Consider the following 12,866-nt stretch of genomic DNA (forward strand, 5'->3'; position numbering starts at 1 on the left):
GGCACTTTAGCGCAATGTTTTCAACTGTGGGTGGGGGCACATGGTCATGTTTAACCATTAGAGGGGCACCAATAGGGCACATCCTCTAATTATTTCCACTCAAAAGGGCACTTTAGCGCGCGTTTTTCAACCGTGGGGGCCAGTGTTCCCGTGTCTAACAAGCAGCTATATGGTCTGACCTGTGCTGAGGAAGGTGTTATGGTGTGAAAAAAAAGAAAAAAACATTTGAAAATAAAGTTTTGTCACACTGTCACAGTTGGAACAAAAGGGGAACACTGTTTATAGTTAGTGTTGTGTTGGGAGAAGAGACATTCTGCGTATTTATAGCAATTTTATATTTATGTATTTATATTCATTCATATCTTTAGTTCTAATCCTAGGTGTGAAGGGACCTCTATTATTCCAGCCAACAGTACACAGAAGCACATACACCGAGAGGGTTATAGGAGGCAAAAGAGAAATTGGACAATCAAGAGAGTCAATGTTGTGACGTGTCTTGAAAGCGACCATGAACAATGCAAAATCTTGTTTCTCCGAGATGAATAAATAACAGAATTACTGTGTTAACACTTTCAGTGCCACCAGGTGGCGCCAGAGTTAGCGCTTGAATGCCACCATCCACTTTAATGTTAACGTTAATATCGCCTAATCTATGTTTTAAATTATGGCTATGTGTCTAATCTGCCCGTCGCTTATCAAAGAATCATTTTCCAGTCAGTGCTGTCAAGGCAGATTGGTTTTTTATCGCTTCATTTCCGTTTGAGAGCATTTTGAAAAGCACCCGTTTTGAGGTAAAAAAACAGCCCATTCTGGGCCATTCTGTGATAATCGTCTTTTACTGGAATATTCCAGAACATTGATATTTGTCGGCCTATTTATGAATCGTTTTCAAATAAACGCTAGATGATCAATATTATACGTACACGCACGCACATTCGAGGCGCGTGCTGATAATAGCTGCTTTCATTTCCTCTTCGATTTTACAGTGAAACCGATAGAGGACATTTCACAAAACAGCTTATATCTTCATCAAAATGAGTCTGATTATCCTAACACTGATAACATAGATTCCTTACCTGACATCAGATGGTATCCAACTGGTATATTCCAATTCCTGATCACCATTCGAAAAAATTGATAAGTGTATAGATCTAACGTGATACAGTAGAATTCATGATCCACGGCGCTCAGAGGATCCATAATGAACTGTGGTAACCCCGGCTGCATCAGTGGACTGGAAAATGTGGAGTACAGGATTTTTTTCCCCATCCATTTTCATTGAGTCCATTCCAAAATCCCTTATGTCATCTGGGAGACGATAGGGGGCGCTTTTTTCCACATCTGATCGCCGGCGGCTCTCGGGTAGACTAGGGTAGGCTCGCGTGATGCAATATGATTTCAGATCGCTAAAAAAAAAAAAAAATCCGAGAAATCTCATGAGTGGCTTTCAACGTAATATTAATAATTCCGAGAAAACTCGTGAGTGGCATAGAAAGTGTTAAAAGCAACTGACTCCCCATCTGTTCCACTTCACGGGACCGACATCACCCAGCCGTTAAAAACTGTCACTTATCTCAGTGGCAACCACGTTTCCCTGGCAACGCATGGCATGTGCGAGGAGGAGAGACGTGACACAAATCCCCCCCCCCCCCCCCCCCCCACACACACACACACACACACAGTCATACACACACACACAGGTGGAGAGAGAGGGGCAGTGGGGAGAAAAGGGGGTAGAGGGGGGGGAGTGCCGCTGCGGGAATGTAGCGTGGGTAGGAAACCTTGCGTCTGGAACCGCCATGCAATTATGTTTTAATAATGCATACGGAGGACATCACGAGGAGCTAACACTGACCCCCCTCTAGATACATGATGCTGGCTGCTGAGAGCCCACGCAAGACAGAAATAACCTCCACAGCCACAGTCTGACAGACTACTTCTAGTTCTAAGAGCGGAGAGGAGGAGAGGAGGGGAGGGGAGAGGAGGGAGGGGAGGGGGGAGGAGAGGGGAGGAGAGGAGGGAGGGGAGGGGGGAGGAGAGGAGAGGAGGGGAGGGGAGGAGGAGGGGGCAGGAGAGAAGAGGAGGGGAGGGGAGGGGGGAGGAGGAAGGGGGAGGATAGGAGAGGAGGGGAGGGGGGAGGAGCGGAGAGGAGAGGAGAGGAGGGGGGAGGAGACGAGAGGAGGGGAGGGGGGAGGAGACGAGAGGAGGGGAGGGGGGAGGAGGAGGGGAGGGAAGGGGAGGAGAGGGGAGGAGGGAAGGGGAGGGGAGAGGGGAGGAGAGGTGGGGATGAGAGGAGGGGAGGGGATGGAAGGGGAGGAGAGAAGAGGAGAGGAGAGGAGAGGAGAGGAGAGGAGGAAAGCTGAGGAGGATAGAAGAGGAGGATGGGGGAAAGGAGAGAGGAGAGGAGAGGAGAGGAGAGGAGAGGAGAGGAGAGGAGAGGAGAGGAGAGGAGAGGAGAGGAGAGGAGAGGAGAGGAGAGGAGAGGAGAGGAGAGGAGAGGAGAGGAGAGGAGAGGAGGGGAGGAAAGCTGAGGAGGATAGAAGAAGAGGAGGATGGGGGAAATGAGAGAGAAGAGAGGTGAGGAGGTGGGACCACACAATGTGACCATCGCTATACAGTAAGATTTCTGGAAAGTCTTCCTCCAGTATATTCTGTTTAGAGAACAGTTTAACTGGTTGAAACAGAATTGGTATCATTAACAACTTGGCCAGAATATAACAGTTGTATTTTTTTATTATTATACATTTTGTATACATTTTTGTTTTATCTTTTCTTTCCTTTTCCATAAGGTTAACATGCTTGCATACGCTACTCAGTTCACATACATACATATAATATAGGGCTTTGTAATATAGGCCTTTGTAATATAGGCACGTAATATAGGCCTTTGTAGGGCAATATTATTGCCCTACAACAATATTATTGCCCTACAAAGGCAAAATTATTAAATAAAGAAACATTTAAAAAAATATTAAAAGCCAGCAACATCTGCCTCAGCAGCACTGACTTACAGTAGCAGCATACATACATACATAACATACATACACACACATAGTAGTGTGTACGTAGTGAGCGAGCCTCTAGCGTTACCTGGTGGGTAATTGCCATGTTTATCTGTCTTAATTACACTCATTGGTACCTGGTGTGGCTCGTTAATGTCTCTTCATATTCTCCCCTGTGTCACACAAACCCTGTCAGTCGATCACCAAACTGTCTGTGTGTAATCCTTGCCAGGGAGGATAAGTATGTTCGCTATGTGTCTTAGTTGTCGTGTCACTTTGATTGCCGAATTAATTCGTTATTGTAAGTTTATATTACCGCGTGTGTATATGCAGCACCGTCGTTTGACGTGTTTATCATTTAACGTGTTTTGGAGGCCTTTCTTTCTCCCCTTTATTTTCCCAGATTTATTGTATAGATTACTTTATGTATTATAAAGATTATTTAACGTGTTTTGGAGACAGAGATTTCTCCCCTTTTGTTTATCCGCCATTGTATGTGTGTTAATTTCTCTACTCAAGTAAAAGAGTAGTCCGTTGTTTGAAAACCGACACCTGCCTCTCGTCTTATCTGTTATGTACTGCACCTGGATCCAACACACCTACCAAACCCTAACAATAGTACATACCGGTACATATCATACGCACACACACATAGTACATACATATTATACATATACACACATAGTACATACATAACACACGTACACACACATAGTACATACATAACATACATACACACACATAGTACATACATAACATACTGTAACGAACCGTGTGTAAAACCGGCTCGCCACAGTCCAAAAACCCACAAGAATTTGTCATTTCCACACACACAGTCTCTTTTGTTTACTTTATTTAAAATAGCCAAACAAATACATGCACCAGCAGACTGCGCGTCCAAATGTCCCAGTCACCACAAACGTACGACAGGCAATTAGAATGGTCAGACAGTCCGGGGGTCAATAACACAAAGGGGGTTTGTTGCCAGAAAAGGGATTATTCAATACTCAGGTTTGTCGTCCAGTCCAAGGGTCAGTACACAAGGGAGAATCTCAGCCAGTCCAGGTTCGATACACACAACAATCTCCTAACTGCTTTCCTCTCACTTTCCACTCCACCACTAACTGTCACAAAAACTCTGAATACAATAACTCTCTCTCTCTAACAACAACCACCTCCAACACGCTCAACTAACTCTCTCTACACTAGTGTTTATTAATGGTCTGGTATCCTGTGTGTGCATGTGAGTGTGTGTCTCTAATTATGCACAGGTGTATCTTATCCGTTCTAATCAACTAATGGGCGTGTCATGCATGTGTGCATGTGAGGTGTGTGTGTGACTAGTGCTGCGCAGTGTGTATTCCGTCAGTTCTAAACAACTACCTAAATGCTACCACTCTGTCCGCAACGGACAATGTGCGTGGAACAGGGACATAAGGACACGTTACAAACGCTCCTGTTCCTCGCTCCACGCACCAATCGACCAACATGCCTTTCCTCTCTTGCCGTATCCCGGCCACCTTGCACAGTAATGATATTACAACAAGTCTGGAAATCCTCGACAGCGAGTGAGGAGGCATTGCGAGTGCCACTCGCTGTCACTTCCGGGTTTCCGCGTGCTGCGGATGACGCAGAGCCAGATTCCTGCGCCTCAACCTCTTCCTTTCAGTGGCATAACGTGACATTTGCCACAATACGTACACACATAGTACATACATAACATACATACACACACACATAGTACATACATAACATACGTACATAGTACATACATACATAGGGCCAAAGATACTTTCCCGTTCATGCTCGCCGGACCTGGAACATCTGTCCATCAGACCATGTGAGCGGCGCGGAGCGGCCCAGAAATCCGCCCTTCGCTCTGGACGGCTTTAGTTCTGATCTCATTCGCTCGTGTTGACTCCCCCCCCCCCCCCCCACGCCGATCTACGCTCGCTCAGCGCTCACCTTCATTTGCGCATCAAGCGCTCCACGCTCCACTCAGATATGCCCGCTCGGGGGGGCAGGTGGCGCACGGAGATTACGTTCGTCACCAACACCGGGAGACACTGGATTCGCCTGTTCGAATCCAGCTCCCGGCGTTGCTATCAGCTTGGCTGGCCTCTCACACTGATACAATTGGCTGTATCAGGGGGTGGGAAAGCTGAAGGGTGGGTCCTGGGCGTTGTGGACAGCGACCCCTACAGTTCAGTCGGGGCGCCTGCTCAGCAAGGGTTGGAACTAAGGAGAGATAGTGTGGCCTGCCACACGCTACACTCTCCCCGGTGAGAACCTGCGCGGCCAGGTTGGCCTGCCCCAGGCTGCACATGCGTCGGAGGAAAGCATGTGACAGTCTCCTTTCTCCCGGACCAACAGTAGGGGAAAGTATGCAACAACCAGGAAGGGTGGGATGGGAGAAAAATCGGGGAAAAGGAGGGGAAGAAAGATATAAAAAAAAAAAAAAAAAAAAAGGATATGCCCGCTCAGCAGAAAATATTTACGGGGCCGTATTGTATTGTACCCATTCTACAATCTGTTAAATAACGTTTTTCATCCATTCATTCTACTAGCGTTACTACGCTAATGTACGCTAGCCGCAATGCTAACGTTTATAATGGTCAATCCCAATCACGTTAGCGTAATGTAACATCAGCGCTCTTTTTGTGAGACTAAACTCTCCGCTCTTGGTGGTACATTGTGTTGATGTTGGTTTTGTTTCATCAACAAATGAGGCAGAACACACAGTGAATGTATCTTTTTTTTATTGCACTTTGTTTCTTGCTCCAAATAAATGCTATGTTGCTAATGGTTCACGAGAGGTCATTTAAAGATGGCGGGTTTCTGTTTTGAGCAGGATGTGTGTACACGTTCAACCCTTCTGATTGGTTGAAAATGGCCTTCATGTTTGAACTAAATCGCCACCTATTGCTTTGGCATTGTACTACATGTATATTACATCAGTTTAAACCACTGTGTGTACGGGTCCGTGATCGTGTGCACTAGGCTTGGGCGGTATAATCTTTTTCATACCGTCATACCTTGCTTATGACGGTATGACTTTCATTTTCATCAGCGGGAAGGGGGGGGGGGGGGGGGGGGGGGGGGCGGAGCTAACAATATACTCGTTATCACCATACATAACGCTTATATTGAAACACGTTGACATTAGGGCCGTTCTTTCAACCTAAAAGTGCACTTTCTTCAACATCGAACCTAAATTCCTTAGCAACCCGTGTTACCAAGTAAACAAATCACAGAACGATAGCCACGTTAGTTAGCCAGCGCCAGCCAGGTACCGACGTTAGCTCACAACGATAGCCACGTTAGTTAGCCAGCGCCAGCCAGGTAGGACAAGAAGGCTCTACAGAGAGTGGTGCGCTCAGCTGAGCGTACTACGGGTATTGCACTACCACCCCTGCAGGTCTTATATAACAAGAGGTGCAAATCCAGAGCCTGCAGAATAATGAAAGACCCTCACCACCCCAACAACAGCCTGTTCAAGCTGCTGCGGTCAGGCTAACGCCTGCGCACACCAGCAACTAGGACAGAGAGACTTCGGCTCAGCTTCTTCCCCCAGGCCATCAGAGTCTTGAACACTGAACTCTCCACACACAAGCACACATGAGCACACACACACAACACACATACTGTATACGCTCACACACTAACAGTCACTTTAGCACGAACACACACACACACACACACACACACACACACACACACACACACACACACACACACACACACACACACACACACACACACACACACACACACACACACACACACACATGCTGCACACGCTCACACTCAACGGTCACTTTACACAATGAAAAGGTCACAAAAAAAGAAATTAAAGAACGGGAGTGGTTCTTGTATAGTAAATAGATGGATATAGCAAGATAGCATAAGGATATAGTATAACTGTATATTGTATAGTATAGTATTGTATAGTAGTGTACATAAGACCCAGTGCCTCATCCATAGCTAACACAGTATTGCACTATCGCAGGACCTTAGCATGTCTTTTTACCATGCTTTTTGTAAACTTTATGTACATTATACCTGTTATGTCTTATTCTTATTACTTGTATTATTGCACAATCGCTGCGGGCATGACCACCCGCATTTCACTGTATGCTTGTATGCCGTGACAAATAAAACTCTTGACTTGACTTGAATGCATGTAGAAGTGCCACAGACACATATACAGAGGGACATAGAACCACTACCACACATATACATGTAGAGGGAACTTTGTCCTATGAAGGCAAACTGGAGCAACACAGTCACTGCTTCCTGTCCCTACAGGGCAGAATACACCCACACATACATACTTTGCATACCTACATCGTTTTTTCTAGGGTATATAGGCTATACTGTATACTGTACATGTTATGGGCATAACACACAGTGCCCTTATAGATGGCTGTAACCTCTGTTCTAAGTTCCATGTTCCCTACAAGAAAAAAAAATGTAATCAATTGTTCCCTACCTTCATCCCATCCCTTGAGCCCCCCACCCTCTGTGTACACCCCCTCTCCTTGTGGACCAAATGAAACAAATACAATTAAATTAAATACTTTTATAGGCATACAAGTAGAATTAGGCTACTAGATGCTGACAAAGATCTGCTGTCTATCCATGGCATATATACCGTAGGCTACCTATTTAAACATGTAGTCTATATTGTTTGTACAATATATAGTATTATATTGTTATTAATTCAGACTTGGTTGCTTCTAAAGCTAGTATCCAGGTCTCAAGCGTTTCACAAGGCGTTGTTTTCATTTCACTTAAGTGGAACAGGGTGTTTAAGCCGCTGTGGTCCTGAAATCAGGAGCGCTCACATCTGTGCTTACAAACACATCCAGACCATAACTAAATAATAAATACTCCAGTGATAGTAAGGCAAGGCACCATCTAATGAAAGATCAAGAGAATCTTTAAGCCCTGAAGTGCTGGATTAGTGAGTTTACCTGCCCAGCGGAAATAGAGCAGCATGCCTTACCAGGGAACAAAATAACTACACGCCATTCGCCAAATGCGTGTAGATTTACCGTCTGGCGACTAAAAATAATAGTCTGCCCGCCAGCTGGCGTGTAGTTCATATCGATACTCTTATTTTGAAAATCCTGTGCAGTCATAATATCTGGGCTCCGGCAGCTAGCAACGTTCAGGTTCATATGATACTCTTATTTTGAAAAACCTAGCAACTCCGCGAGTCATATGATATCCGCCCACTCCGTGTTTCACTTTCTTGAAAACAGAGCAGCAGCGTCAACACAGCAGCGTTAACACAGCAGTGCGCCTACAGACTCAAAATAAGTCTGTGATGTTTTTTTTCTTCTCACAACGAGTCCAATGCAGCTACATGCTTTGCACCGTCGCCATTCCTTTATGCCCACATCGCCCGAAATTAACGTTTATGTACCAATCACTACAACGTTAACGTAAGCTAACAAGCTAATCCTGATGATCAGACGAGGCAGAGCCATAGTGAACAGCACTGAGGAAAGGGAAATGGGGGGGGGGGCACTCTCCCCTTCCCTGTGTGTGTGTGTGCGTGCGTTTGGAAAGACGACAGAGTCACTAGTCAGGACTCAGGACAGGAGTATATTATAGTAAACTGAGGATGGACAGATAATGTTGATATTAAAATATAAAAAAGTTTGGAGAGGAGTGGAAGTTTGAAGACAGACTACAATATGATGCGGGGGTGGTGAGTTGAAACACAGTGTGTGTGTGTGTGTGTGTGTCCCGACCCCACTTCTATGTTTCAATAAATTATTTGCATTTAAAACTATTAACGCTGACTCATTCCTTCAGTCCACTAAAAATTATGCTAATATTCCTATATGTTGTTTATGATATTAATTGAAAATAGCATATGAGAGTATTATATGTAATAATAACACATGGCGATATACAAAAAAGCTATTTATAATTTTTGGCTGGTAAAAAATCTGCCCGGCTGGTATTTTTAAAAATCTACCAGCCAAATGGCTGGTAAGTCAAAAAGTTAAGTTTGTTCCCTGTGCCTTACTTTTCAAGCCCATACACGCATAACAAAGGTTTTCCACAGACTTTATTTATTTTTATTATTATAATTTTTTATAAATAATACAAAATATTTCCCTGTCCTCTCATTGGCAGGTGGTTTTGCACATTGTGTCTTTTGACAAGGAACACGGTGGTGGTCTTAGTTTCCCGGTGTGACTCTGGAAACACCCCTTGGCCGGCCAAAAACGTCTGATTGGTTATTGATGCAGGGAGCTGTTGTTTTTGGCCAATCAGATGTTTTTGGCCTGCCAAGTGGTGTTCCCAGGGTCGCATTGGAAAACTAAGACCACCATCGTGTTCCTCGTCAAAAAGTACACTGACAGTACATTGAGCGAAATCACCTGCCGATCAGAGGCTGGGAATGTCAGCTTAAAGATGCTGCTGCCTCAGGGTGGCTGTGGAAAACCATTGTTGTGCGTGTTTGGGCTTGAACAGTGATGCAGAGCTCGCTCTATTTCTGCTGGGCAGGTAAACTCACTCTTGCTCATTTCTCAGAATATTGCGTTTGAAAATGAATTCCATCTGCAGAGGTGAAGTAATGTATGTGGTTTACAATAGATTGTGCTTCTTTGTTTGCTAGGGGTTATCAAGTCTGACATTGAATCCTGAGATTTGCATCACCCTGGCTCCCTACAAAGTAGCTCAGAGGGAACTCTCTGCACTGTGTTCTAGTGCAAAGACCCCCCCCCCCCCCCCCAATAACCTTTTTCTCATCACGAGCAGAAATGGCTGCAATCCGCTCACATTCGCAACAGTGTTATATTATGACATGACAAACAATGGAATGACCAGAAATATAAGCCTTCAGTTGATTTTGAGTTGATCTAAAAACAAACTTTGAGACATACCAGCTTTCTTTGACGCAAACCAGACAAATATAATTGCCACTTCATTGCCGAGGGCACATCTTCAACTGGTATATTTTCATTTTGCCCTATAAACAATCTCAATGGAAAAACAAACTATATCCCATTTATGGGTGTGCAATATGGTGAGTGTGATTACATTTAAGCCTCTTGTATCAAAATCAATGGAAACCACTGGGCCACAGGGTGGTCCTCAAACCACCATGTGGCCCCCCAAAACAGAGAACTGGCATCCAAATGCCAAACAGTGGGACCTGGTTTTGATCAACGAAGGTTTTTAGCCTTCATCCAGACTAGTTTTTAATGCACTGTATGTATGTAAAAAGGCCTGTTTGTCTCGTTCTGGGAGGACTTAAAGTTGGGGTTGAGATAAAAGTTAGTTGTTGTCATATTTGTGTGTGTGCGTGTGTGTGTGTGTGTGTGTGTGTGTGTGTGTGTGTGTGTGTGTGTGTGTGTGTGTGTGTGTGTGTGTGTGTGTGTGTGTGTGTGTGTGTGTGTGTGTGTGCGTGTGTGCGTCAGCGTGTGCATGCATGCTTGTTATTATACATAATCCATTTCAAAGTCAATAATGACAGACGACAGTGTAGACAAATCTCGTAAAATCTCTGGTAGAATGATAAAAACAAAACAAGCGAGTGGACAGACATTCTTTTCAACTGAAGACACAACGTTTGCATTAATTTGCAAACTGCGGGTGGAGAATGTAGCTGCCAAAGGAGATATACGAGTTGATAAAAACACAGAGAGAGAGAGAGAGAGAGAGAGAGAGAGAGAGAGAGAGAGAGAGAGAGAGAGAGAGAGAGAGAGAGAGAGAGAGAGAGAGAGAGAGAGAGAGAGAGAGAGAGAGAGAGAGATTTCATGACTTGGCTCTGCTGGAATCCAACCTCTGCATTCAAGGATCAGAGGCTGCACTTACTTCTGAATGGAAAAAGTGACCACTACTGTAAGTGAGAGATCTAGGAGTACTTTCCCCTCTGTTTTCCCCTCAACACATGAGACAGATATATATATATATATATATATTAATGCTGTCAAAGTTATCGCGTTATTAACGAGTTAACGTTTTTTATTATTATCTTTATTTACCCAGTGTAGGTTCGATACTTAAATTATTATTTTCTTTTAAGTTATTTTGTGCATTACTCTGTTTGTTTTGAATTTGATGCAAATTTGCAATGCATGAGGGTCATCCTTTTGTGTTAAATGGCTACTTATACCAAAAAAAATTTGATGAATAGTTCAAGTATAAAGTTCAACACACTACTGTGTTAGTAATCATTACTACAGTATGTAATGTTACTGTTAGTAAATTGGTATGCCCATCTGTTATTTTTTTGTTGGGCTTTTCTTTTATTTGTTCATGATTTCAGCATTTGGTTTTACAATGCAGTTTGCACATCTTAGTTACTTGAAGATTCTGGACAGTATTTCTCATTGTGGCAATAAATAAACATGATTTTTTTTGCATTTGTCTACTCTCATGTTGATACTGTACGAGTATTAAAACTTGAAAAAGATCCGTTTAAGGTAGATTTAGAACAGATACAAAATATGTGATTAATTTGCAATTAACTCTTTGGGTGCCACGCCCTTTCCCCATCTGTACTCAATTAATAATAATAATCAGCGTTATTGACCATTTTAGCGATGTTTGCAGACCCATCATGTGTTATGTATTATAGCTATGGAGACAATAGTATGGCTCATTTGACAGGCATTGTTCACAGTCCCTCACTGACTAATCCGTTTATTTTTTTAAGATACATTTTTTAGCGTTTATCGCTTTTTGCAACTGGGCAGTCCAGTAGAGAGAGAGAGAGAGAGGAAGAGCGGGAGACAGAGTGGGGGGAAGACATTCGGCAAATGACGCCGGGTCCAGGAATCAAACCCGGGTCGGCAGTGCCGCGACGCAGCGCGTTACATGGTTCGCCACTTGGGCGCCCCACTGACTAATCAGTTAATTTCTACATACTGTAGTTTTTGCGCTATTACACGCTAAACATCACCCTTTTTTCATAGATAGCGAGATATGACGCGTTATATGCAATATGCCCAAATCGTTCTGGTTGATCGCCTGAAACCCCAAATACTTCCAAATCAAAGGTATATATATCATGTACACATGTGTCTTCTCAAAATCATCAAGGGGGGGGTCGTTTTAACTAGAAACCGCGATCGTGTTTGTCGAGCATGTTTTACGTCCGGTAAAACACGGCACTGTGATCGTTACAGAAGCATGTTTTACGTTAAAAAAAAATACCAGCAGGAGACCTTACCTCAGTCAGAAAGTACTCCAAAGTGAATAAATCCCAGTCGATCCCATGGCGATCGCAATTACTCGTGTATATTGGGCATGGCTAGCATACGGGAAAGAATAGCTCTGAGGCACCAAATCTTCCACTGATTGCTATGTTGTGATCCACTCCTAGGCGGAAAGAGCCGGAGGTAAACTCAGTACTGGCCCAGGCTGGAAGACAACTGATATCCCCAGTTCAACAGGTAGGCGATACTGCCACCTGGTGATATTCGATCGTCATTGCAATTCCAACGTATAGGCAGATGAGCCAGAGAGACCTAAAGAGCTCCGGGGATCAAAGGAAAAAGATCAAAGGATCTAAAAACAAGATATTATGTTTTTGGCACCCAGAGAGTTAATCACAATTAACTATGGACAATCATGCGATTAATCAGATTAAATATTTTAATAGATTGACAGCCTTAATATATATATCTGGTTGTACCTTCAGGGAATTCAAACTGTCAAACTGTCCTCCACTACATCTTCAGATCCGGCGAATTTAATGGAGTTTAATGCAGCATCAACTTAAATTCATACAGTGTGAATGTACTGCTTTTGGTAGGAGTGGTTGTCATTGTGATTATGATGATCTCATAATCTATGATTATACCAGTAATAAATATCAGAGCACTGCGATCA

The 12,866-nt window shown here is 43.8% G+C and overlaps 1 protein-coding gene across 2 annotated transcripts in view; it reads right to left on the reverse strand.

The window, feature by feature from the left end:
- The window catches only part of LOC311234064 (E3 ubiquitin-protein ligase NEURL1-like), a 68,080-nt gene that overhangs the window by 17,686 nt on the left and 37,528 nt on the right, over positions 1-12,866 (reverse strand). The gene's annotated exons all lie outside the window — the stretch shown is intronic.

This window comes from Notolepis coatsorum (genome assembly GCF_963971535.1).
Source record: "Notolepis coatsorum genome assembly, chromosome: 9".
Taxonomy (NCBI): Eukaryota; Metazoa; Chordata; class Actinopteri; order Aulopiformes; family Paralepididae; genus Notolepis; species Notolepis coatsorum.